The sequence below is a fragment of the Vespula vulgaris genome, chromosome 18 (genome assembly GCF_905475345.1).
Source record: "Vespula vulgaris chromosome 18, iyVesVulg1.1, whole genome shotgun sequence".
NCBI classification, from domain to species: domain Eukaryota; kingdom Metazoa; phylum Arthropoda; class Insecta; order Hymenoptera; family Vespidae; genus Vespula; species Vespula vulgaris.
In genome coordinates this window covers 1,949,570-1,975,927 of record NC_066603.1, presented here as the reverse complement: position 1 = coordinate 1,975,927, position 26,358 = coordinate 1,949,570, and the positions used below count along the sequence as shown (strand labels likewise).

Sequence of the window (26,358 nt, the reverse complement as noted above, 5' to 3'; positions counted from 1 at the left end):
CCCTCTTCAATAGCCACCATCTCTCTTTCTCTCTTTCTCTCACTTGTTCTCTCACTCACTCATACTAATGAAAAACAAAAGGAGCAACTGGTCGATCTAGAGAGAGAGAGAGAGAGAGAGAGAAAGAGAGAGAGAGGAAAAGAACTGGATGAGTGTACGAGAGAGGAACTGAAGAGGGAACATCTCTCGAAGAGGACCATATTTTCTTTCTCTCTCTTTCTTTCTTACTTCTTAAAGAAAGAGAGAAAAAGAGAGAATGAGAAAGAAGAGAGAGATAGAGAGAGAGAGAGAGAGAATGTGAGCAGCAACAAGAGCAACCGTGACGCCATACAAAGAGAGCAACGGGTCTAAAGAAGAAAAAGGAGGAAGAAAACGGGCCCTCAGGGCAAACGGAAAAGGATAGGTCGTTGGATTGCTTGAGAGGGTAGAGGAGAAAAGACAGAGAGAAAGAGAGAAAGAGAGATGTGTGTGTGTATATATATATATATATATACACATATATATGTGTATATATATATATGTATGTATACATACATATATATATATAGGTATAGTAAAAGAAGAAGACGAAAGAGTAGAAGAAGAAGAAGAAGAAGAAGAAAAAGAAAAAGAGGAAGAGACTCCAGGGATGTAAGGTGCAAACCTTCGTGCCTTATGCCGACTGACACGGATTTTTGATCAGAACACTAGTCTCAATAATTTTTAGCACAAGATAGAAATGAGCTATTAGACGATTACACTTTTTCTTCTTATGTTTTTCTTTCTTTTCTTTTTCTTTCTGTAAGCTTTCGTTATCGTCATCGTCGATTCATTCATCGTTCGATCGAAATTTCACGAATATGAGTAATGAATATGAGTAAAAAAAACTTTGGAAAAAATTCGTTCGTGTCATTCATAGAATAAGTTCTGAAGAGTTTTTTTATAAAAATGTTTTAACATAATTGAATGTTTGTTAAATTAGCAAGCTCTATCTCAAGAACTGTCACGACGATATGGATGTTTCTCAAGAAAATCGATTGCGTGATCTATAATATATACCTAAGTTTCAATTTTGTTCCTTAGAATTTTTTGTTTAACTGTTTTGTTTAACTTTCTTCACATTTTCAAGGTCAGTTAAGAGACTAACGTTCTAACGACGTTCTTTAATCTTCTACTGTTGCATCGGTTTTTTTTTTTTTCGATTATTTTTTCATCAGTCATCTTCCTGGTTCTTTTCCTTCTTTTTCGTTTTCGTTTTTTTTTCTTTTTCTATTTCTTTTTGTTTTTATTCAATGCAAACGTATCGAAGAAGCACCGGTTACTTCGCATCTTCATGTTACTCTCTTGTCGAGAACGAGTTCGACTTCAAGTTCGATCGAAGACGAGGGACGCAGAGCTAGCAAGCAAGAAGCAGATACATACACCGATCGGACCTGAAGAAAAGGAACGACCCATGTAATTGATCTCGCTCAAGCAACGCGAGATACGAAGTGTTGAACTTATTTCGTTCGGTCCTTATCCGATTGAAACTTTGGCCCAACGTTTTTGTTTATTTTTTGTTTTCTTTTGGTTTTATCTTTTCTTTTTTTTCTAATATTCTTCATCCTCATAGCAGTGCATCACATTGTGTTTCTATAAATTTTGTCTTATTTCCAAATAATCTCTTGAAAAATGTAATAATAAATGAAATTGAGATCCTCTCCATCTGTAAAAATATTATTACATAAAATAATTATTTAGAGAACGAACTTAATGCATTTTGTTTTCATTAATATAAATTTATATTGATTTCAGCGATTATTGAAATTTGATTATTGTTTTAGTATCTTTTTATTTTATTATTATTATTATTATTATTATTATTATTATTATTATTATTATTATTATTATTATTATTATTATTATTATTATTATTATTATTATTATTATTATTATTATTATTATTATTATTATTATTATTATTATTATTATTATTATTATTATTATTATTATTATTATTATTATTATTATTATTATTATTATTATTATTATTATTATTATTATTATTATTATTATTATTATTATTATTATTATTATTATTATTATTATTATTATTATTATTATTATTATTATTATTATTATTATTATTATTATTATTATTATTATTATTATTATTATTATTATTATTATTATTATTATTATTATTATTATTATTATTATTATTATTATTATTATTATTATTATTATTATTATTATTATTATTATTATTATTATTATTATTATTATTATTATTATTATTATTATTATTATTATTATTATTATTATTATTATTATTATTATTATTATTATTATTATTATTATTATTATTATTATTATTATTATTATTATTATTATTATTATTATTATTATTATTATTATTATTATTATTATTATTATTATTATTATTATTATTATTATTATTATTATTATTATTATTATTATTATTATTATTATTATTATTATTATTATTATTATTATTATTATTATTATTATTATTATTATTATTATTATTATTATTATTATTATTATTATTATTATTATTATTATTATTATTATTATTATTATTATTATTATTATTATTATTATTATTATTATTATTATTATTATTATTATTATTATTATTATTATTATTATTATTATTATTATTATTATTATTATTATTATTATTATTATTATTATTATTATTATTATTATTATTATTATTATTATTATTATTATTATTATTATTATTATTATTATTATTATTATTATTATTATTATTATTATTATTATTATTATTATTATTATTATTATTATTATTATTATTATTATTATTATTATTATTATTATTATTATTATTATTATTATTATTATTATTATTATTATTATTATTATTATTATTATTATTATTATTATTATTATTATTATTATTATTATTATTATTATTATTATTATTATTATTATTATTATTATTATTATTATTATTATTATTATTATTATTATTATTATTATTATTATTATTATTATTATTATTATTATTATTATTATTATTATTATTATTATTATTATTATTATTATTATTATTATTATTATTATTATTATTATTATTATTATTATTATTATTATTATTATTATTATTATTATTATTATTATTATTATTATTATTATTATTATTATTATTATTATTATTATTATTATTATTATTATTATTATTATTATTATTATTATTATTATTATTATTATTATTATTATTATTATTATTATTATTATTATTATTATTATTATTATTATTATTATTATTATTATTATTATTATTATTATTATTATTATTATTATTATTATTATTATTATTATTATTATTATTATTATTATTATTATTATTATTATTATTATTATTATTATTATTATTATTATTATTATTATTATTATTATTATTATTATTATTATTATTATTATTATTATTATTATTATTATTATTATTATTATTATTATTATTATTATTATTATTATTATTATTATTATTATTATTATTATTATTATTATTATTATTATTATTATTATTATTATTATTATTATTATTATTATTATTATTATTATTATTATTATTATTATTATTATTATTATTATTATTATTATTATTATTATTATTATTATTATTATTATTATTATTATTATTATTATTATTATTATTATTATTATTATTATTATTATTATTATTATTATTATTATTATTATTATTATTATTATTATTATTATTATTATTATTATTATTATTATTATTATTATTATTATTATTATTATTATTATTATTATTATTATTATTATTATTATTATTATTATTATTATTATTATTATTATTATTATTATTATTATTATTATTATTATTATTATTATTATTATTATTATTATTATTATTATTATTATTATTATTATTATTATTATTATTATTATTATTATTATTATTATTATTATTATTATTATTATTATTATTATTATTATTATTATTATTATTATTATTATTATTATTATTATTATTATTATTATTATTATTATTATTATTATTATTATTATTATTATTATTATTATTATTATTATTATTATTATTATTATTATTATTATTATTATTATTATTATTATTATTATTATTATTATTATTATTATTATTATTATTATTATTATTATTATTATTATTATTATTATTATTATTATTATTATTATTATTATTATTATTATTATTATTATTATTATTATTATTATTATTATTATTATTATTATTATTATTATTATTATTATTATTATTATTATTATTATTATTATTATTATTATTATTATTATTATTATTATTATTATTATTATTATTATTATTATTATTATTATTATTATTATTATTATTATTATTATTATTATTATTATTATTATTATTATTATTATTATTATTATTATTATTATTATTATTATTATTATTATTATTATTATTATTATTATTATTATTATTATTATTATTATTATTATTATTATTATTATTATTATTATTATTATTATTATTATTATTATTATTATTATTATTATTATTATTATTATTATTATTATTATTATTATTATTATTATTATTATTATTATTATTATTATTATTATTATTATTATTATTATTATTATTATTATTATTATTATTATTATTATTATTATTATTATTATTATTATTATTATTATTATTATTATTATTATTATTATTATTATTATTATTATTATTATTATTATTATTATTATTATTATTATTATTATTATTATTATTATTATTATTATTATTATTATTATTATTATTATTATTATTATTATTATTATTATTATTATTATTATTATTATTATTATTATTATTATTATTATTATTATTATTATTATTATTATTATTATTATTATTATTATTATTCTTCTTATCATATCTATTATAGAGTAATAAAATAATCTTATTTTGATTTTATCGAATAGAAAAAGGATTATAATTTTTTTCTCTATTTCATGTACGCGTTCACGTAAACAATTTCACTAAGAGAAGAAATTTTTATACTCTCCATAGATGCAATTACGTTAATTCGTAAACGGGGAAAATAGTTACCACGCTATCGAATGCATCGCCAGGAATATATGACGCGATCAAAGGTCGGCATGCAAATTACGGACGGTTAAGGCGAGTCGCCGCATTACGGTAATTACCGGTTTTGTTAAGTACAGAAATAAAAGATCAAAGAGAGATACATTATAGTCCTAACGCTTTGTAACAGATAAATTGGTATGAAACGATTGGAAAAAAGATTGGTCAATGTTTCTTCTTTTTCTTTTTCAATCGCCAGAGTACGCTGATTTAATGCTCTTTAATTTAATTTTTAAAAGACTCATTTTCTCTTCACTTACTATTATTACTATTATTACTAGTTCGTTTCCTTTTTCCATTAATAAAATCTTTCATTTATTTGTTGATTATTAATTGAAAATTATCGTTCACTAATGTAAATAATTATTAAATTAATTAGAAAAAATCCTTTGACTTTTTTCATGCATCGTTATATCTATTATTAACAATATCCTATATTGTTATTGCAGATCCTTCAAAATTATCATTCGTTTGTATATAAAAATAATTATTAAATTAATTTTGAACAAGCCCCCTTGACTCTATCCACTTATTTGAGCAATTTTCCTTTTAATAAAAGTAATTGTTCGATGATATTTGAAATAGAATATTTTTATGAGAATAAAAATAATTGATATAACTCACATCAATCAATTTTGCTTTCATCAAATCGTTTAGTAGTGGAGATATCCATAAAAAGGATAAAATCGGAGATAAAAAGGAGAATATCAAAAGAAATCTCCTCTCGTGTAGCAAAGAAAACGCAAAGCCGGGTGTAACGAAGGATGTGGTTGTGGCACGTCTTCCATTTCTCTCTTTCTCTTTCTAGAGACGTGTAACTTGTACATTCATAACCACAGTACTTCAATGACTTCCGTAATTCGACTCGTCACCTGCCTGTCGTTCAAGTTAAATTCGTTCTATGTAGAAGAGGGATACGGAGAAGAAGCCAATGAAAAGTAGAGTCAAGTGTAACGGATCTTCATGAACGTTAAACGTATAACAGCTACAACGGTGTCATTTTAGTTATCTTCATTTTCATCAGACGAATATATATATATATATATATATATATATATATATATATAACAAATGTCTGAAAATCAAAATACATATTTTTATTAAAAATATAGTTTACACCGTTCAATAATATTTAATCTTGATTTATTTGACTCACTCTGTGTAATATATTTGTGTCATCTTTGTAGCTATTAATACTGTATCTAATTTTATTTGATCCATCTTGTATTGTATATAATATTAAAATAATAATATATATGTAACGCATAATATATTTATATAATATTTTTCTCAGTTCCATCTGTTAAAAATATTTTTTGTTATTAAATAATATTGTACATAGTTTTACTCGACTCACCCTGTATAATATATTTAAAATATTGACATATGTACATATATGCCACCTTTGTGTTCTTCGCAAATAATTCCTATCGTTCTATAAAGAGGCACGTTATAATCGTTATCGATAATGCGTGATGATAAATCCTCCATGGTATAGAAAGGGAGAAGTGTCAAGATGAGACTTGGAATACAACAACTGGGCTGGGATGACTTTGTGGTTCTCTAGAAGGAGGTGACGCGGTCAGGACGACTCAAGTAATGGAAAGTAGAGACCAGTAGATTTACCGTTTTACAAATTCTTCTTTTTCTCTTCTATAAAATATATATATATATATATATGTGTGTGTATATCTGTATATATGAGTTTTCAGAATTAATAATAGATAATAAAAAGTAATTGTAAAAATGTTATAAATATCTGTATATAATCGAACACTTAAAAATATTTCCGACTGTTCATCGATTAAATAATTTCATGAAACGTCTACAAGTATATAAAATATAAATCATTCTATATACCTATGCGTATGATTTATCTATACAAAACATAGATAATTATTATAGAATTTTATAGCGTTACAAAAGCAAGTTACTTTTACCAAATAAAATAATTACCTTTCTTTCTCTGTAGATATAGATTATATAATGACGTATGATATAACATATATCAGAAAATATCAGATTAAATTTAAGTAAAGAAATATGTAAAATTTCTTTCTTGTCATTCTTGTCGGTCCGTCCCTGTCTTACAGCAAGGATGGCGAAGAAGAGTGTGAGGAGTAGGAGGAAGAAGAAGAGGAGAAGGAGGAGGAGGAGAAGGGGAGGGGGAGGGGGAGGAAGAGGAGAGGATGGTGGATGAGGAAAGAAGAGGACGAGAAAAAAAGGCAGAACTGGCAAAAGGGGCAAAACCGCTCTCTCCCTTTCCCCCCACCATTTCTTCTTCTTCCAGTTTGTTCATCTCTCTCTCTCTCTCTCTCTCTCTCTCTCTCTCTCTCTCTCTCTTTCTGAACTCCTCCTCTTTTCTTCCTCTCCTCCCTCACCTCCTCATCACAAGATTCAGGGTGTAGTAATGGTACAGTATGGTAAGCGTAGTACGATGCAACGTGTGTGCATCGACTTTCGACGCGAACGTGCACGTGTGGCTACTCCAAAGCGTCGTTTCTTCTCTAAAGAGGAGAAAGAGGTGGACGTGGAGGTGGAGGAGGAGGAGAATGGCGTAGTGTTGAAGAAAGCAAGCTGATAACCACTCGATGTCAAGGTCCTCTTGATGCAACACTCTCCCTTTATATTTCTTATTTTCTTCATCCAATTCGTGACAAAAACTTCGACTTCTTTTTCTTTTTTTTTCTCTTTCTTCTTCTTCGACTTCTTTTTCCTTTTCTTTTCTTCTTCTTCTTCTTTCTTTTTCTTTTTCTTCTTCTTCTTGCCTGTTCATAACGAAAAAAAGAGGAGAAGGTTATTAAAAGTAATATTCATCGATTATTATACAAAAGAAGTCGTTTCAGATATACATATATTATGCAAATCTGTAATAGTACATATATACGTGTATATATAAATAAAAAAAAAAGGGATCATCGTAAACTTTTCATGAATCTAACAAATATTAAAAAGAGAGAGAGGGAGAGAGAGAGAGAGAGAGAAAGAGAGAGGGAGAGAGAGAGGGAGAGAGGAAGCGAGGGAAAGAGAGCGAGACGTGTGTAAGCTGAGAGTGTAACTTTACAAATCATCCCGGATCTCTTCTTGCTTCACCTACTCGTTACTGTTTAGCTACAAAAGACGGAAAGAGATAGACAGATGGACAGTGAGAAAAAGAGATAGAGAGAGTAAGTAAGCAAGAGAGAGAGAGAGAGAGAGAGAAGACAAAAAGGAAGAAAAGAGAAAGAGTAGGGAGAGATGCGGAACCGGAGAGAAAGTGAACCGGAGAAGAAGAAATAGAGAGTAAAGAAAAGGGAGAGTAAGAGCAGCAGCACAACCGGTGTGTGTTGTTGACCACTGCCTGGCAGGATTCAGAAAATGAAGAACAGAACGAGATCTCCGGGAAAATGGAAGCAAAACAGGAAGAAGGTGAAGAAAGAGGAGGAGAAGGAGGAAGAGGAAGAGAAGATGGAGATGGAGAAGAAGGAAGAGGAGGAAGAGGAAGAGGAAGAGAAGATGGAGAAGGAGAAGGAGGAGGAGGAGGAGGAGGAGGAGGAGGAGGAGTAGGCCATCGAATAGAGATACACACCAACGGTGAATATAAACATAGTGAACAACGACTTTACCTTCAGGCCTCTTCTCTCTAACTTCAGAGAAAGGATATAAGCTTCGATCCTTCCTTGTATTTCAATCGATATATGCACGATAATATCCTTTATTCAGTAACTTTATTACATCCTTCTCGTATCCTTTTTTGTTTACTTTTGTAAAGCCTTCTAGCTTAAGATTTCAAGAAACCAGATACTCAATGTGTAATTTCTTTACAAGGTACAATAATGCGAGTTCTAGTTTGTTTGTTTGTAGGTAATACTGCAGGCGATTTACTTATCCTTATTATTATTATTATTGTTATTATTGTTGTCGTTACTATTATTGTCATTATTATTCTCGAAGAAAATAGATGTAATTTAAGTGTCCCGCTGAAAGATAGTTAATCATCGAGAGATATTTGTTATTTCATCCTGTTTGAGAGGTGATCGTTCTGAAGATTACAGATCCTTCTACGTCCCATAATATTATCTAACATTAATCAAAATCTGATTATCGTTTTTAAACTTAATTAATTCATTAATTATCCGCATCATTTTTCATCGTGATTATGTTAGATATCTGAAAAACAACCAAAAAAAAAAAAAGAAAAAGAAGATGAAGAAAAAGAAGAAGAAGACGAAGAAATAGAAGAACAAGAAAAAAAAAAGAAAAAGAAATAATTCAATTATTTACATTGAAAATCTTTTCTAAAGAAAAAAAAAAAAACAAAAAAACAAAAAAATATCACCTTGTGGCGAGGCAGAAGAGATTGAAGGCACGAAGAGGAGTATCTCGGTAGGCAAGAAAGAAATACAGGGAGCTCGAGTTCGTAAAGCCCATCCTCCTCTTTTCTTAAGGGGGCGAGAAGAGAGAGAGAAAGAGGAGGGGAGAGGGGATAGGGTAAGGGAGGGTGAAGGGTGACCGGTGCTAATACGAAAAATGGTAATCGACGTCAACGTCGGAGATCGGAACTGTTGATTTAAATTGCCTAATTGTAAGTTCCCTTCTCTTGGGCGGGAGGGAGAGAGCATGGAGGAGGGGAGGTAGGGGGTGGCATGGGATGAGAGGGGAAGTTGGAAGTTCTTGGCTGAAGAGATCGGTAGTCCTGCTGTTGGTTGGCTTCGTGCCGGTAGCCGTTGCACGTAATAGCGTTCGAAACGGTGAGAAAGGGGAGGAGGATGAGAAGAAGAAAGAGAAGAAAAGAGACGAAGAAGAAGGTGGAAGAGGGAGAGGTAGAAGAGGAGGAGAAGGTGGAGGTGGAAGTGGAGGTGGAGATGGAGGAGGATGAGGAGGAAGAGGAGGAGGAGGAGTCGAAGTAGGAAGAGGATGAGTTACGTTGAAGAATAAAAAGAATAAGAATAAGAATAAGAAGGAAGAGAGAGAGAAAGAGAAGAAAGTAAGAGAGAAAGGAGAGAGAGAGAGAGAGAGAGAAAGAGGACAAGCTTGGCTGTTAAAAGAGGACAGGTTTGCAGAAGCCTCCAGGAGGTGTACCAAGGAGGAGGATATCAGAAGAGGAGAGATTAAAATCGTCGAATCTTGCGATGCCCTCCTCTTTTCTGAGCAACCCCCCACTGATCCTGAAATCATTCTTTCCTTCCTCCACCTCTTCTTCTTCTTCTCCTCCTCTTTTTCTTTTTCTTATTCTCTCACACTGACAGTAAAACTCCTTTTGCAAAGAGAGTAAGAGAGGGGGAGGAAAAGAGAGAGAGAGAAAGAGAGAGAGAGCGTACATGGATATAATGTGAACTTGTGTACGTTAGGTTGTAATTAACTCGACTCTCTCTCTCTCTCTCTCTCTTTCGACTTGCTACGTACCTACGTTACAACGAATGGAAATGATGATTTGTTATCGCGTCTTCGTCGTCTTTCTTATTTTTTATAATTCTTCGCCTTCGGTCGACGAAAGATGACCTGGAAAGAAAGAATAATGTTTAATGAAACATCGTCGAATATTATTTTTTATTTTTGTAATTATTTATCAAAAAGTATAAATATTGATATCAAACGTTAGGGTTATCTAAAAAAGAGAAAAAGAAAAAACGAGTCATCGTATTGTGATTATACTCTTGTATTAAGCATATGGAAAGGTTAAAGTATCTCGATATATAGTAGCCAGAGACCTTTAGCCAGGTCTCAAGATCGTTTCTTCTTGCATCCTATGTACGTTTCAATGGGATCTCAACAGTAGTTACAATGTATGTAAAAGTTGTATCTGTATACTTTGCAAAGAGGAAGAAGAGAAAAGGGCGTTAGGGTTAAAAATCCTCTCGTATGGAGTCTTGATTTGACGTAATCGCCTTTACTTTGAGTTGAGTAGCCAACATACTACCCAACCAAGACACGCCTTGTAGTATACCTCTCTGTGAGATACATCTTTTCCCTGTCTTCTTATCCCACTACTTTTATCCTTTTATTCTCTCCTTCTTATTTCTCACCTTGTTATCTCTCTCTCTCTCTCTCTCTTTCTTGATTTTTATTTCTGTCCATCTTTTTTGATCGTTGATGTTTCTCAGACTTATCTTTACGTTCTACTAATCTTTACCTTTGGGTATTTAATACCACCTTAAAACAGCAGAATAATTTCAAAGTTATTATACTATAATATTGATATTGATATTTTACAATATACAGGATGTTTCATTATATGTAATTGATTCGTAATTTGTTGTTATTCTTTTTTTTTCATAACAAAATTTAGATCTTTCATTAGACAGGCATCCTATATATTGTAGGATATTTATCATGTTATTTTACAGATATTTGTTTCTTTTTTTCTTTTTTTTTTTTTATAATTTTTTTCTCCTTTCTCATTCACCTTTTTCTTAATGGATGAGATTCTATTCATTGTTTTTAAATGGAGATCGACGGAGATCATTCGATTCCTCGATTAGATCAATTCTTTCTATTTTATCTTTTTTTCGTCGTTTTCCTTTTTTTTTTGCTTTTTTTTTCATTCACATTCACACTCTCCCGTATCTTTTTGTTTCAAAGATATTCACGTAGAAGCCAAACGCCCTCTTCTCTACGTTCTAGATCTGTGACCTTGCTCGAAAAGAATTCGGATGTGTTGCGTAACTTTGTCTTCGATCTAACATTCCAACGACGGGAGAATCGGAAACGCGTTCGTTGAGATGCGTTTTTTCTAAGAGCAAAAAGAAATAGAATCAAATTAAAAAAAACAGATTTATATAATAGTATTAATACTATATATACCTATTATCTATTAAGATAACACTCGAAAATCAATCCATGTATAACTTTGCAAGAAGTTTCTACTTAAAAATTTATCTCAAAAAATCTTGTTATCTGTAATAAAAAAAAAAAATAAAAAAAAATAAAGAACGCTACAACGAAAAAATTTGGCTGATTTTAGAAGGATTATGTTTTGTCTCTAAACGTTTAGAGTGGACACTTCATTGCATGGACGAATACTTGAAGGGTAGAAAAAAAGAAAGAAGAAAAGAAAGAAAAAAACAAAGAGAGAAAAAGGGAGAGAGAGAAAGAGAGAGAGAGAGAGAGAGAGAGAGAGAGAGAACGAGGAGATCCTTGGCGTTTTATATTCGTGATTTACACGTCGTAAAGAGTACGAAGCAAGGCTCGTGAGCGCGTTAATACGCGTGCTTTCGAGAATGCTTGCGGCCACTTTTCTCGCGTATGCGCGTTGGTTATGTCGTAGGCGAGTTGTGTATACCAGAACTGTGTGACGTCACTAATGCAGCCTTTTACAAGGAGGTCAGAAAGGTCATATAGTCATATGAGCAAAGAGAAAGAAAGAAATACAGTGTTAAAGAAACTTTTGGGAATGTCATGCAATTCTTTTCTTGCTTCTGAAAAGCTGACTTCGCTCTTATATATATATAAATATAAAGAATGTGTTAATAATTATTATCATTTCAAATACACATGATCATGAATTTATATTTATATACTGACCTTATGAAAAAAAAAAAAATATTTTTAATAGAATTAACAAGTATAATGAATGGAGAAGATGTTTAAAACATAAATGAACTTGCGTTTAAATAATTTTGCTATATAAAAAGGGTGCTTTCTTTGTTTTCTTGAGATCAGTAAACAATTAATGACTCACCCTATATATATAAACTTATATAAATATATACATATGTCGACAGATATATGCGAATAATAAAACGTTCGCAATCTCGAGTTTTGCTTCTTGAAAAAGCTAAATTATGTCAGTACATAAATACAGGATTAAATACAATTTTCTGAAGAGAGGGGAACACTATAACGAAAGAAGTTACTTTTTGAGAGATTCCACTTTTTCTCTCTCTCTCTCTCTTTCTTTCTCTTTATGTGGATAAGCTTACTTTTTTTCAACTTTGTCATCCGATTGTTTCATCATCTCTCTCTTTCTCTCTCTCTCCTTTTCTTTCTTTCTTTCTGAAGAATTACGGAGTCTCGTTTAAAAATTTCTCGAGCATGAGGCCGTGGCGATTCAATTAACTGCGGGTTAATAATGGTCACGGCGAGAGAAGGAATCCTGACGTCTCTTGGAGATGAGGAGGACGCTCTCAAGAAATAAAGGATCCGAAAGAGGATCCAAAGAAGAATAAGAATAAGAATAAGAATAAAAATAAGAAGAAGAAGAGGAGAAGAAGAAGAAGAAGAAGAAGAAGAAGAAGAAGAAGAGGGATTCTCTCCCTCGCACAAACCGCTCGAACCATGTACGAGAGATTTATTGGCGTACGGATTTGCATTTTAAATATGCGAAGTGGTGTGCTGGATGTTAAGCTGCCTCAAAAGAATATTCACCCTCTTCGACCTCGTCGCCATTATCCTCCCCCTTTCTCACTCTCACCCTTTTATCTCTTCTTCCTATTTATTTCTTTTTTTTCGTTCTTTTTTCTTCTTCTTTTTTCTTCTTTTTTTTTAAGGGTTCATGGGTTGTTCTGGTGCAACATTGCGACGACTTGAGATCGCAACGATTAATGGTCTTAATTATACCTTCATAATAACATATTATTTTCTTTCTCTCTCTATTCTTTTTTATCTTAAAGAGCTGTATTCATATTGATTATATTAAAAAATTGTTTTGTTTTATATTGTATCGTATTATTGATTATATATCTTTTTCATCTTGTAATTAACGAATAATGTAATACCTCTTGTTCTTCACACATAATGCGATAACTACGATATTATTTTAGTTTTGTTAAGGTGTCCAAGTCATATCGATCGTGAATTACCATTTGAAAATGTGCGTTCGTGTGTTTAATAAATCTGTTTGATCTATGAGTTAACTATTGCGTAATCAATCTGCTTCCACCTGTACATACAAACACAGAAATATATATGCATTAACATAATCTCATTTCAATTTCCATTTCGTTCTGTAACTTTTACAATTACACTACCACTTTTACATTACCGTATTATTATGTTTTATATGTGTTACATAATTATATAAGTATATTTCTTACTAATCTTTTTTCTTTATGTTCCTTTAAAATTAATAAGTCAATAAATAATTTAAGTAATTATTTCTTTTTTATTCGAACATTTAAAAAGTGATCAGTATAATAAAAATACCTTCTTCTTCTTCTTCTTTTTTTTTTCTTTTCTTTTCTCTTGTCTTTCTTATTTTTTTCATTTAATTTTGACGAATCCAGTATCATAACGTTGTCTTGGAGGCAAAAGCAGTAGCGAGAAATGGCAGAGACGAGAAGGTAGGTATATTTTTCAACTCGACGGACGTCACTGATAAATTTACGCCAAAGTATTTTGAAGGGTTATTCCAAGAGCGCGCGCGTGCGCGCGCGCAATAGCGGCACTGAAACCGGACGGCTGCCGGTCTTGTTCCATTAACGCCGTTTGGCACCGGATCAGAAATCATGAAGAAAATAATCCTTTCTGACGATCTTCTCTCTATTTCTTTCTTTCTTTCTTTCTTTCTTTCTTTCTTTTTTTTTCTTGTTTTCTTCTTCTTTAACTTCATGCATTACATCCAAATCAAACTGACCTAAAAATAAATATTAAATTTTAATATATCCAAACGTTTAACGAAAGTATCTCTAAGAAAAAAAGAAGAATTCATTAAATACAAATATTAAAATGAGCTAATCAATGTTTACATGAAAAAGAACATAATCAAGCACAATTGATATATAATCAAATCGATTAGAAAATAAATTGAAAACAAAAAGTATCTAACAAAATTCAATAAATTTCAATAACAAAAGCAATTATCTATTGACAGTCTAAAGATCTCATCCATCGATCAGTCCATGGACCCATCCATCCATCTATCCGTCCATCCATCGATCCATCCATTCATCCATCGATCTATCCATCTATCTCCATCCATATATACATATATACATACATTTTCATTCGACGGCCATTCCAAGCGACCTTAAATCCGTCTCGAAAGGATGGCAACGAAATCACGCGGATTGGTCGCCGGACGTTTTGTCGTCGGACCGTGACAGCGGCTTAAGATGGGAATCGAGAAACGGGGACGGAACAAAGGCTTCGAGTAACGAGTAGGACAGAGAGAGACAGAGACAGAGAGAGAAAGAGAAAGAAAGAGAAAGAAAGAGAGAGAGAAAGATACAACCACGTACAAACGTAAAAGAGAAAGATAGAGAAAAAGACAGACTCGAAGAAGAAAGAAGAAGAAGAAGAAGAAGAAGAAGAAGAAGAAGTAGATGAAGAAGAAGAAGAAGAAGAAGAAGAAGAAGAAGAAGAAAGGAGACTGAAATCGTCGGATGCGAGAGCTGACAAAATAAAGGAAGCGAAAGAAGAGAAAACAAGCGAGCCAGCACACCAGAGAAAAGAAAGAAGAGAGAAAAGAAAAGAAGAGAAGAAAAGAGAGAGAGAGAAGGTAGAGTGCGAACGCGAGAGTTAGCTTTAATATTCCTACGGCGTGGCTCTGCACCTTCTTCTTCGACTTCTTCTTCTTCTTCGTCCATCGCCATCACGTTTCTTCCCCCTCCTCCTTTTCTCCTTCTACTCCTCCTTCTTCTCCTCTTACTCCTACTCCTCCTTCTACCGACTTCTTCATTCTCGCCAGTTCTCTCTCGACGTCTTCTTCTTCTTCTTCTTCTTCTTCTTCTACTTCTTTTTTTTCTTTTTCTTTTTCTTTTTCTTCATTTGTCCACCCTCTCTCCCCCTCTCTCTCTCTTTTTCTTTTTCTCTCTTTCTATTTCTTTCTTTCATTCTTTCTTTTCATCATCATCATATTCTTCTTCTTCTTCTTCTTCTTCTTCTTCTTCTTCTTCTTCTTCTTCTTCTTCTTGTCTTTGTCCTTCTTTTTTCTGCACTCTAGTCGAGAGCAGTATGATGAGGTGAAAGAAGAGAGAACGTTGCTGACTGCTGTCTGGTAATGCTGGACCAAAAGAGAAGAGGACGCTTTCAACATGGAACGAGAAAATCAATTTAGTCCACACGCCATCACCGTCGATTGATTCCGCCACGCGTGAGTCGAATAAGTCGATTATTGTGTGTGGGTCCATTCGGATGTTGTCATATAAATCAATGCCAAACGTTGCTGTCTTCTTCTTCTTTCTTTTCTTCTATTTCTCTCTCTCTCTCTCTCTCTCCCTTTCTATTAATATTATTTAACTTTCAAAAATTATTTTAGAAATTGTATGAAAAACTCAAAATATTCAAGACGAATTCGTTCAATGACAACACATTTATGATAGATTAATCTAACATCACATAAAATCTCAAATATTTTCATTAAAACAGATGATACAATGCAATTCATAAGAATCCATTTAAAAAAAACCATTAACATATGTAACAAGAACATATATTAAATCCTTCTAAGTATACGTCCTTCTTTCGAATGAAAGAGAAGAAAGAAAAAATAATAAAAACAAACAAACAAACAAAAAAGAAACTCTTGAGTCTTCATCGATGAAGAATAAAATAAAACAAATTGTACAATTAATTGCAATGAAAATTTTTCTTGATTGATTTAAACGTGTTTGTGTATAAAAAATTATATATATATATATATATATATATATATATATGTATACATATATATAAAGGAAGAAAGAAAAAAGAAGAAAAAAAAACCAGCCAGAGAAGAAAAAATTGTGTATATAGAATGCAATAGAAACGTTAATCAGAAACGTTTAAAAGCTTGTAGATTAGATCGATTTTAATTGCGAGGAGGAAAGACGTAATCGGATTCCCTTAGCAACAGTGTCGTCGACGAAGGTAAAGCTAGAAGTCGGTGCCCCGGCGTGTGTACTCGCGGTGTCGGATAACGAGACGACGCCGCGATAGCAACGATCTCTGGGTGAATCTAGCCACGCTCAAGCCTCCGGCTTGGCCGAGCAACAACCATGGGGGCATCGACTTTTTCGTGTCACGCGACACGCGAGTTTCCTCTTCCTCGCCTAATTATAAATTCGTTCTCTTCACCTAAAATCTAATCTCACGCTGTATCTTATTAATATTACATAATGCAGGATACATAACGGCGATATTAATTTGACGAACGTCAAATCAATTAATCGTCCAAATTTTGTATTTTTGATCATTTCCTTCTTTCTTTCTTCCTTTTCTTTTTTTTTCTTTCTTTCTTGTTTTCAACTAATAAAAACTGTTCACGTCTTGACGTAGAAGAAAAGAACAAAAATTAAATGAAATATTCTTACAAGCAGATCCTATATTAGAGCGATTAGAAAGTTTATAAATTAATATTAATCATGGATGTTGTAAATAAATAGGAGAAGACGGGCGGCCGATAATATAGGAAACTTTCTTGTCGAGTTCCCTAAAGGAAAATTATATAGAAAGAGTTTATCGTTTCTCGACGATAATGGTACGACGACGTTAGTGGCAACAACTATCTTGCTGTTAGTTTCTGAATTAAGTTAGCGGTTGAATCGACATGGCAATTCGTTCCTATCGCTAGCCTCGATCGACGTTGTTTTCGCCCAAATGATAAATGCGCTGCGCTATTAAAATGGCCTTGGCTGCAGAAGTAGCGTTCGTACAAAGAGGAGAAGGAGGAGGACGACGAAGAAGAAGAAGAAGAAAAAGAAGAAGAAGGAGAAGAAGAAGAAGGAGAAGAAGAAGAAGAAGGAGAAGAAGAAGAAGAAGAAGAAGAAGAAGAAGAAGAGAAGGGAAAGGACGAGAGGTCTCTTCTCTCTGTCTTTTTCTCTTTCTCTCTGTCTCTGTCTCTTTCTCTCTCTCTTTCGATCGTGACTAAAAATGGCGATGCAGGTCGAGCCTCTTGCCGAGGGCGGATCGAGATCGAAGCCCGCGGTAAGATCGGCCGCAGCTGCGTCAGCGTTTTCACGGTCGTCCGGATCGTCCGTCGATGATGCAGCATCGGCCAAAGATGCAATTTCGATGATTTTACAAACGCAATTGTATTCTCGCATCACAGATTCCTAAAAACGTTTCCTCGTTTCCAGGAAAACGATATTTTTCTTTTTATTTTGTATTAATATTATTTCCTGGACTTGATTTGATCAACGTTGTCGATATTTTCCTTTTTTTTTAATTCATAAGTAGTCACTGTGCGTTACGGTTAACGCTATGTTTCAATGAATGCTGAAAATTGCGACTTCTTACTTGGTATTCCATAAAAATGTGACTTTTCCGTCTTTCTTTCTTTTTTCTCTTTTTTTTTAATTTAATTAAACAGATCGAAATTTTTTTTTTTTAATTTTTTTAATGTAAATAAATAATATCACATTTTTTTAGTAAAGTATCATAAATAGGTACAACATTGAAAATTGTTACGACATTATCTATTGTTTATTGGCCAATGCATGCTTAATGTATATATATATATTTTTTCCCTTCTCGTTTATTTTCGTAAGAGAAAATTGATGGGAGACGGATAGATTCGAAGATAGAAAACTTAATTGCAGTCGCAATTTTCAATGAAATTTATCTCCCGCTAGCATTCAATTAAACTTCAATTGAAGTCAATCAATTTAATTTCCCTTGGAATTGATGTTAAACGTTGAAATTGAAACGCTTAGAATCTGGTTCTACGGTTCTCTCTTGACGTTGACAAAAGTTGTAAAGAATATTCATTTGTAATTTCGTGGGTTTTTAAAAGAGACAGTGAATAGAGAAATAAAGAAAGAGAGAGAGAGAGAGAGAGAGAGAGAGAGAGAGAGAGAGAGAGAGAGAGAGAGAGAGAAAGAGTGATGGCATGTATTTCAATGAAAACAACGCCATCCACTAATACCACTACCACTATCAATACCATCACAACCATATCACGTAGTCTTCCTTCCCTCAGAAGATTTAAAGCGATCCTCGTTAATCACAGCCAAGCTTCTTCTCGATAAACTTCACGATTATCGTGATTGCCGGTGCAAGCAAGTCCGAGCCCGAACCGAACCGAACCGAACCGTAGAGAGAGAAAGAGAGAAGCTGTTGGCCCCAGGCTGATGTACGTGCGTTTAATGCATACGCTAAGAAAGTAAGCGCAAGAGGAGTTAGCCCGAACCAGTATGTACTCGCCACAGGTGCAACGAGTTCTGATGCATTATCAAGTCGTCCTCTTCGAAATTTTCGTAAGCCTCAGTCTATCCTTTTCTTCTTCTTCTTTTTAGTTCTTTAGTCTTTTTCTCTCTCTCTCTTTCTTTCTTTCTCGGCCTTTCAAAATTTTACCATCGTTCGTTTTATTTCGTCTAAAAAAGAAAGAAACGTATCAGTGATAATGATCTTAATTATTATTAGTATTATAAGTTCATTATTAGGACAAGTACATTCAGAGTTAAAGATATCAATTATTATTAGCAGAACGATTATGTCGCGTGCTTGGAGGATTTAAATAATTTTTGCATGATCAAAGATTTTCAAGTATCATAGATGATCTAGTGATCACGTTCACTCGTCTCATTCGAAGATCGTAATTCACAATCAGAGTCGTGACCATGAACGAGAGACTTATAATTGCGCTAATAAACCGGAAAGTTCCTCTCTCACACTGTCATAAAAGAAAAGGAAGAAAAGAGAAAGAGAAAGAGAAAAAGAGAGAGAAAGAGAGAGAGAAAGAGAGAGACAGATTCCTTTATTACGATATATGGTTTTCCATGATTCATGACTACCATACGAGATTGTGCTCATAACTCTTTCCTACCTCTTCTCCTTTTGTCTTTTCCTCTCGGCATTGATCTTATTTATGTAGGTACGTTCAAAACGTGTTTGCGAATTTAAATTATAATTTAACGATGAAATTAATTGGAATAGAACATTAGAAAGTTTCATTAGAATGATCTAAGCTATCAAAATTATTAGACATTAAAATGCCTTATAACTATATCTCAAAACGTAAAGTATTTCAATTCGATAATATCGAAATATCTTGTATCATACAAATTTCGACTAATACTTTATCAATCCAAAATCCAAAATCAATTGAGGAAAATGAAAAAGAAGGAAAAGAATGACAAAATAAATGTGTCAATTGGGCATCAAAAATTGTCAAGTCGTTGACTTGAAAGAGACCGTGTCTCTTTCGAGATGGCGAAGAACCATTTACAGGTAATAAAGAGCAAAGTACAGGACACATGTTGAGCACGAGATTGCATATATATATATATATATATATATATATATATATATATATATATACATACATACCACCACTCTTTTTCTTCTCTTTTTCTTAATCGCGCGAATATTCGTTCGTAAAGCTCGGTTCCACAATTTCTTCTGCGAGTTCCAGTACTTTGTACTGGAGCATTTTCTCCTTTTGGAATTATATTCTTTCTCAGAAAGAAAGGGAGAAAGAGATAGAAAGGAGAGAGAGAGAAAGATAGAGAGAGAGAGAGAGAGAGAGTGAGATGTTCCACGCTACTTTAACCAACGTTTCCACGCGACTCTGAAGCAATTTCTCCAGCAAAGTCATTGCCAAGCAATTACAGTTTCTTATTCCTCACCTCATGTCTCTCTTTCTCTAGGTCGTCTCTTCTTTGATATCGTCTTGTCCTCTTCTATCTTCTATCTTCTTTTCTCTTCTCTTCTTCTCTCTTTTCTTTTCACACGATATCTCCTCTCTCTTTTTGTATCCTTAAAAGGATTAGATAGATGATGAAAGCCTTGAAAAGCTACTTCTTCCTTTTTTCTTTTTTTTTTCTTTCTTTTCTTTTTTTTTTTTTTTTTTTTTATTCTTTCTTCTGGGAGTTCATTACCTGTATAAGATTGGTCATTTGTATTATTAAGTGTGAACTTGTTAAATGTTAGCACTACTCTGTTCTATAACTATTATTCATCGTTTTCTCTATCTCTCTTTCTCTTTAAAAAAGAAAAGAGAAAGAAAAGAAATGTTTGTTCGTAATTTAACAAGAGTTATTTTCTTCATAACATAATTAATTATATACTTAATTTTGTAGCTGAATAGTTAAGCTAACAAGTTCTATTGAATTGAACTATGAACTATTATTGTTCTCTTCATTGATTAATTCATATCGGATAAATGAAATTTTTAATAACTAACAAATTGTAGAATCAAATATCTCTTGCCAGATTTGAATTGATAGATCTATTAAATAAATTAACAAAATTACTAAACTCCTTTCAATAATTAATTCTAATGGTAAAACTACAGTACAATTGAACTCGATAAATAAATCCATATGAGTTCTTTCAAAAAATTAATTGTTAAAAAAAACCAAGAAAGAAAAGAAAAATAAAAAAAAGAAATTCGTAACAGACAACTATAATAAAACAACAGTGTCACAAACTTTAACTTTGAATTCTACGGTCGTGTTAATAGTTCTATTAAATTAAATGAAAAGCTCTACGAGCTTCATCAAAATAATATTCCAAGAAGGCATTATAAACCTCTAAGTTCATTTTTCATGGAATTCCAAAGAAAAGGGAACCCTTTGTTTCGCCGTTTAAGGGTTAAGCTCCATTAGAAGATGCATGTTTCGTGCTAGCAACATCGTAGTTCAAGAAGAAGAAGAAGACGACGACGAAGACGAAGACGAAGAAGAAAGAGAAGTAGAGGGGAGTTACACGAAGAGATGCAGGTCATTTTTCGGTCATTGACCTTAACGAGGGTAACAGGCCTCAGAACTCAGAAGGAAAGTTTTTCATCGAGGTACCGTCACACAAAGTGCCTTAGATGACGACGACGACGACGACAACGACTGATCATGTTTTGTCCATGCCCAAATGTCTTTCTTTCTCTCTCTCTCTTTTTTCTTCTTAGCCAGGAAGAAAACACGAATGGCCAGTCCCAAAGAAATGTATTAAATTGACTGATTAACTTCCTCGAATAAACTTCTTTCCTGAAATTTAAAAAAAAAAAGAAAGAAATATTTAAAAAAAAAATAAATAAAAGCTGTCACGAGATTATTACGGTTCTTTTAGATTATATGTATTTTAGATCGGTCAAAAGTTACCGGATGTTTTTTTTTTTTTTTGAAATTCAATCTGTCTTCCTTCTCTGAAGTGATATTTCAGGCTAATTTTTTATTTTTCATTTTTTTATTATTATTCCTCCGAATCGTAAAACTACGAGCCTAGAAATTTCGCGCGAGATCTGAAAAGAAAATAAAAGAGAGAAAATAAAAGAGGAATTTTAATTGATTAGAAAAAGTGTTAAAATTACTGAACAACCTATGATCCAATCTCGTTTAAATTAATTTACCTTGTCATTAATTATCTTATCGATTTTTTCTTCTTCAGAATAGTACAGTTACAATGTATAACGTAATAATGATATATTTCTATTATTTTCAATTAGTAAATATACTAAAGACTTAGTAAGAGTAAGAAATAGATATTCAGGAAAATATTCTTGGCGGTGGTCTTCTTACAATGTTGAACTATGGAAGGAAGACAAGACTTTTCCCGACTCAACCGAACTCCACGTCGATTTACGACTCGGACATAGAGAAACCACGATGGAAATTCTTTAAGAGGTTTCCTTGTTGCTATGTGAGAGACTAGGTTGCTTTGCTCGATCCGGTTTCTAAATTCCCATGGTGGAATCATATGTTAGTAGCTATAACAGTGTTAGCTAGAAGTATAGTTATAATAGTTTAAAGATTATTTCCCATAACATTATATATATATATATATATATATATATATATATATATTATTACTATCGTTATTATTATTATTATTGATGTAATAAATAATAACATAATTATAATAATATATATTATTATTAATATAATAAATATAGCAGATAATAAATAACATATAGATTACATTACTAGTATTATTAATAGAAAATAATAATATATGTTATTAATATAATAATTAACTATATACATATATATATGAGAGAGAGAGAGAGAGAGAGAGAGAGAGAGAGAGAGAGAGAGAGAGAGGGAGGAAGAAATACGTTCACCTTAAAGTAACATTCACCATAAAACAATCATAACCAAGTAAAAACTAAGAACTGACTTTTTTTCATCTACAGTCATAACTCTGTAAAAGATTTTGCCTCGCTCCAGGGTGGAACCTTTACGATCAATCATTTTCGTAAGTCGAAAGACAAAAAGGAACAAGTGGAAGATAAAAAAAAGAATACTAAAAACAAAAAAAAAAAGAAAACAAAAACGAAGAAGAAGACGAAGAAGAAGAATAAGAAGAAGAAAAAATGAAGTCGAAGCGATATAAAAAGAAAGACAGCAAGTGTAACAGAGAGCAAGTAGAGAAAAGAACGATCCGGTGACTAGCGAGGCGAATCGAAAGAAAGAAGATACAAAGAGATAGAAAGAGAGAGAGAGAGAGAGAAAGAGGGGCCTTGGACCGAAATTGCTTCGTGGAATGCAATCTCCTAACCTCGCGCAACTCTCGGAAGAAGAAACTACAATTGACCAATGAGCATGCCCTGGCATGAAGAAGAAACACCAGCAGCAACATTCGCGCAAGAAGAAGAAGAACAGTCTTGGGATTTCAACGTGTACCTATAGCTTTAAACTGGCCAATCTCTCTCTCTTTCGTACATACATACTCATACACAATTTCATTCTGTCTATCTCTTTCTCTCTAACTTTAATAAAGGCCAACTTGGAGTACGTAAAACCTACCAGGGAAAAGTACTTACTCCGTTCGTTTCCCTTCTCATACTCTTACTATCCTTTTGTCTTTATTTTTATTACCACAGATTTCTGAACAGTCAATATCCTTCTTTCTTTCCTTCTTTCTTTTCTTTTTTCTTTCTTTTTTTTTCTTCTTTTTTTCATCCTTTTTCAAGAAGGCCTCCTCTTTGTCCAGATGTATTGTTGTACCTGCCGATAATAATAATTTCGTTGGTGTTCTCTCATCGTGAGAAAGCTATCTTCCTCTTTATCCTCACTCTTTTTTTTTTTTTTTATATATATATATCTTTTTTTTTCTTCTTGCAATCTTTCAAGATGTTTTTTGTTTTTCTTTTGTCCTTGTGTCATTGTCGTTGTCATTGTTGTTTCCTTTTCTTCGTTTTTTATTTCTTATATCTTATCTCAATTTTTTTTGCAACTTAGAAAATTGATCGTTTATGTTTATAGCGTTATTTTCATATTGTACAATTCGTTTTCATGATATTTCATTTCATCTTTTTTTCTTTTTTTTTATTTTTAGCCGTGAAATTAATCGTTCATATTTATGGCACTCTCTTAATATTATTCAATTTGTTTATACTCGTTCGACTTTTCTATGGATTGTTTTAATTACAAAATATTTCCTTCTTCTTTTTCTCTGTCTCTGTCCTTTCTCAAAGAGACTGCTACTGATATAACCAAGAGCGTGTCTCAAAGCCCCACATTTATATCAACAAAAATTCAGGCGTGATATAGACGGTGAAAGTTGTCCGCATATTCTCACCAAGCCGGTCGTTTACTATTTTGTATGACATGTATATATATATATATATATATATATATATATATATATATATGTATGTATACATACACATACAATAGCTCCGTAACATATATAATTATATATTAACCAGTTTTAGCAGAACCCAACAGAATAAAAATTTACGTCAATCTTAGTTGACCAAAAGAATTACAAAAAAGAGAAAAAATAATAATAATGATAATAATAAATAAATGAAAGTTTTCTGAATACGAGTTGACATTAGCTATATATATTCAAATAAAAACATGACAACTCTCTCTTTCTTAATAAAAACGAGCAATCAATTAGAGAAAAAACATGTTTCTTTTTTAGTAACAAAAATATGTTTCAGAAACTTTTTAAAATATTGTAAATATAATGTAATGGTATTACAATTTTTTTTTAGATAACTCCGCCCCTTAAAAAGTTAAACCTGCCCAATCTACAATTAGCCACGCCCTACACCAAAGTTACCCATATTCCCTGTCTACTTAGCACTGTCCTACCAAAGTTAGCTTCCCTCTAAAGTTAACTTGCCCCTTTCTGATTAGATCCACCCCCTTCAAAGTTAGACCTGCCTCCTTCAAAATTAGCCATGCCCTTTACAAAGCTTCTTACAAAATTAGCCATCGAGATGAATCTCCTTTGGGAAAAATTGCAAGTAACTGTTTTATCCTTTTATATTCTCATGGATCCTTTTATATTCACACGGAGATACGTGTTTGGATTTTGGAGAAAAAGTTTGAAAGATTTCCTGGGTTTTATTCCTCACGTGCATGCCTCCTTTTCGAAACAAATACTATCATTATTTCTCTCGATCGACAAGCTTAATTAATATCAAATGATAAAACAACAGTAGGCCAATTCATAATAAGACTCGATTCTCTTTTTCTCTTGAATTCTGTTTGATCTTTTTACTCTCTCTTTCTCTCTCTCTCTCTCTCTCTCTCTGTCTTTCTTTCTCCCTCTCTTTTTCATCATAATATTTGATAATGAATAATATCAGTGAAATTAGCGATAAAAGAGACGAAGCAAATATTCAAATTTACCATTACGGTTTCTTTCCTGATGTTATTTACATCGCAATATTCTTTCTCTCTCTCTCTCTCTCTCTCTATCTATCTATCTATTTATCTCTGTCTCTCTCACTCACTCTCATTTAGCGATTAGATTTTGGCGGGAAGTAATCTATACAGTGAAATAGAGTAGTCAACCTCTCGTGGTAAGTCGATAACCAAGAATGTGATAATGACAACCCACACACGTACGAAATTAAGTCTTATCGCATTGATTATATATGTACGAGTACATACAATGAATATTCAAGTCGTGTCTATGATATTTGCAGAGTCTCTTCTTCTTGGTATATGTGCACGTATCTATCTTCAATATATATTTCTTATAGGCGCACAGCTTCCTTGTCGTTTAGAAAACGTTTCTTGAGGTATGAGAGACCGATAAATGCTTCGAATAATTTAATCTCAAGGAATGCTCAAGACTACCTATAAAAAATAAAAAAGATAGAAAAAAGAAAGAGAAAGAAATGGTATCATTATAAAATTGATTTTAACATTTAACATATTTATGATCATTATATGAAACTCAAGCGTGAGCTATAACAACGTACAATCAAAAACAAAAAATATATATACATACATATATATATATATATATATATATATATATGTAATGAACTGCGTATGTAAAAATTAAAAGTATCAAAATAAAGTAAAGTAAAATTAAAATAGAAAAAATTTTCCCTCTTAAAAAAAATTTGGTATTTGCAAATACGATTATACTTGTAATCGGCCAAACAATATGTCAACTGTTAAGTGAATAGAAATGAGGAGCAAAAAATACAA

The 26,358-nt window shown here is 29.9% G+C and overlaps 1 protein-coding gene across 1 annotated transcript in view; it reads right to left on the bottom strand.

The window, feature by feature from the left end:
- Positions 1-26,358, bottom strand: part of LOC127070490 (uncharacterized) — a 69,395-nt gene that overhangs the window by 18,013 nt on the left and 25,024 nt on the right. Inside the window, exons 2-12 of the transcript XR_007784521.1 lie at positions 14,249-14,678; positions 13,906-13,985; positions 11,511-11,837; positions 10,816-11,257; positions 10,511-10,606; positions 8,731-9,274; positions 7,082-7,893; positions 6,483-6,778; positions 6,282-6,425; positions 5,750-6,200; positions 1,155-1,684 (exon numbers count right to left, since the gene is read on the bottom strand). The gene's annotated coding sequence lies outside the window, so the exon portion shown is untranslated. Of the gene's footprint in view, positions 1,685-5,749; positions 6,201-6,281; positions 6,426-6,482; positions 6,779-7,081; positions 7,894-8,730; positions 9,275-10,510; positions 10,607-10,815; positions 11,258-11,510; positions 11,838-13,905; positions 13,986-14,248; positions 14,679-26,358 lie in introns of the transcript that reaches the window.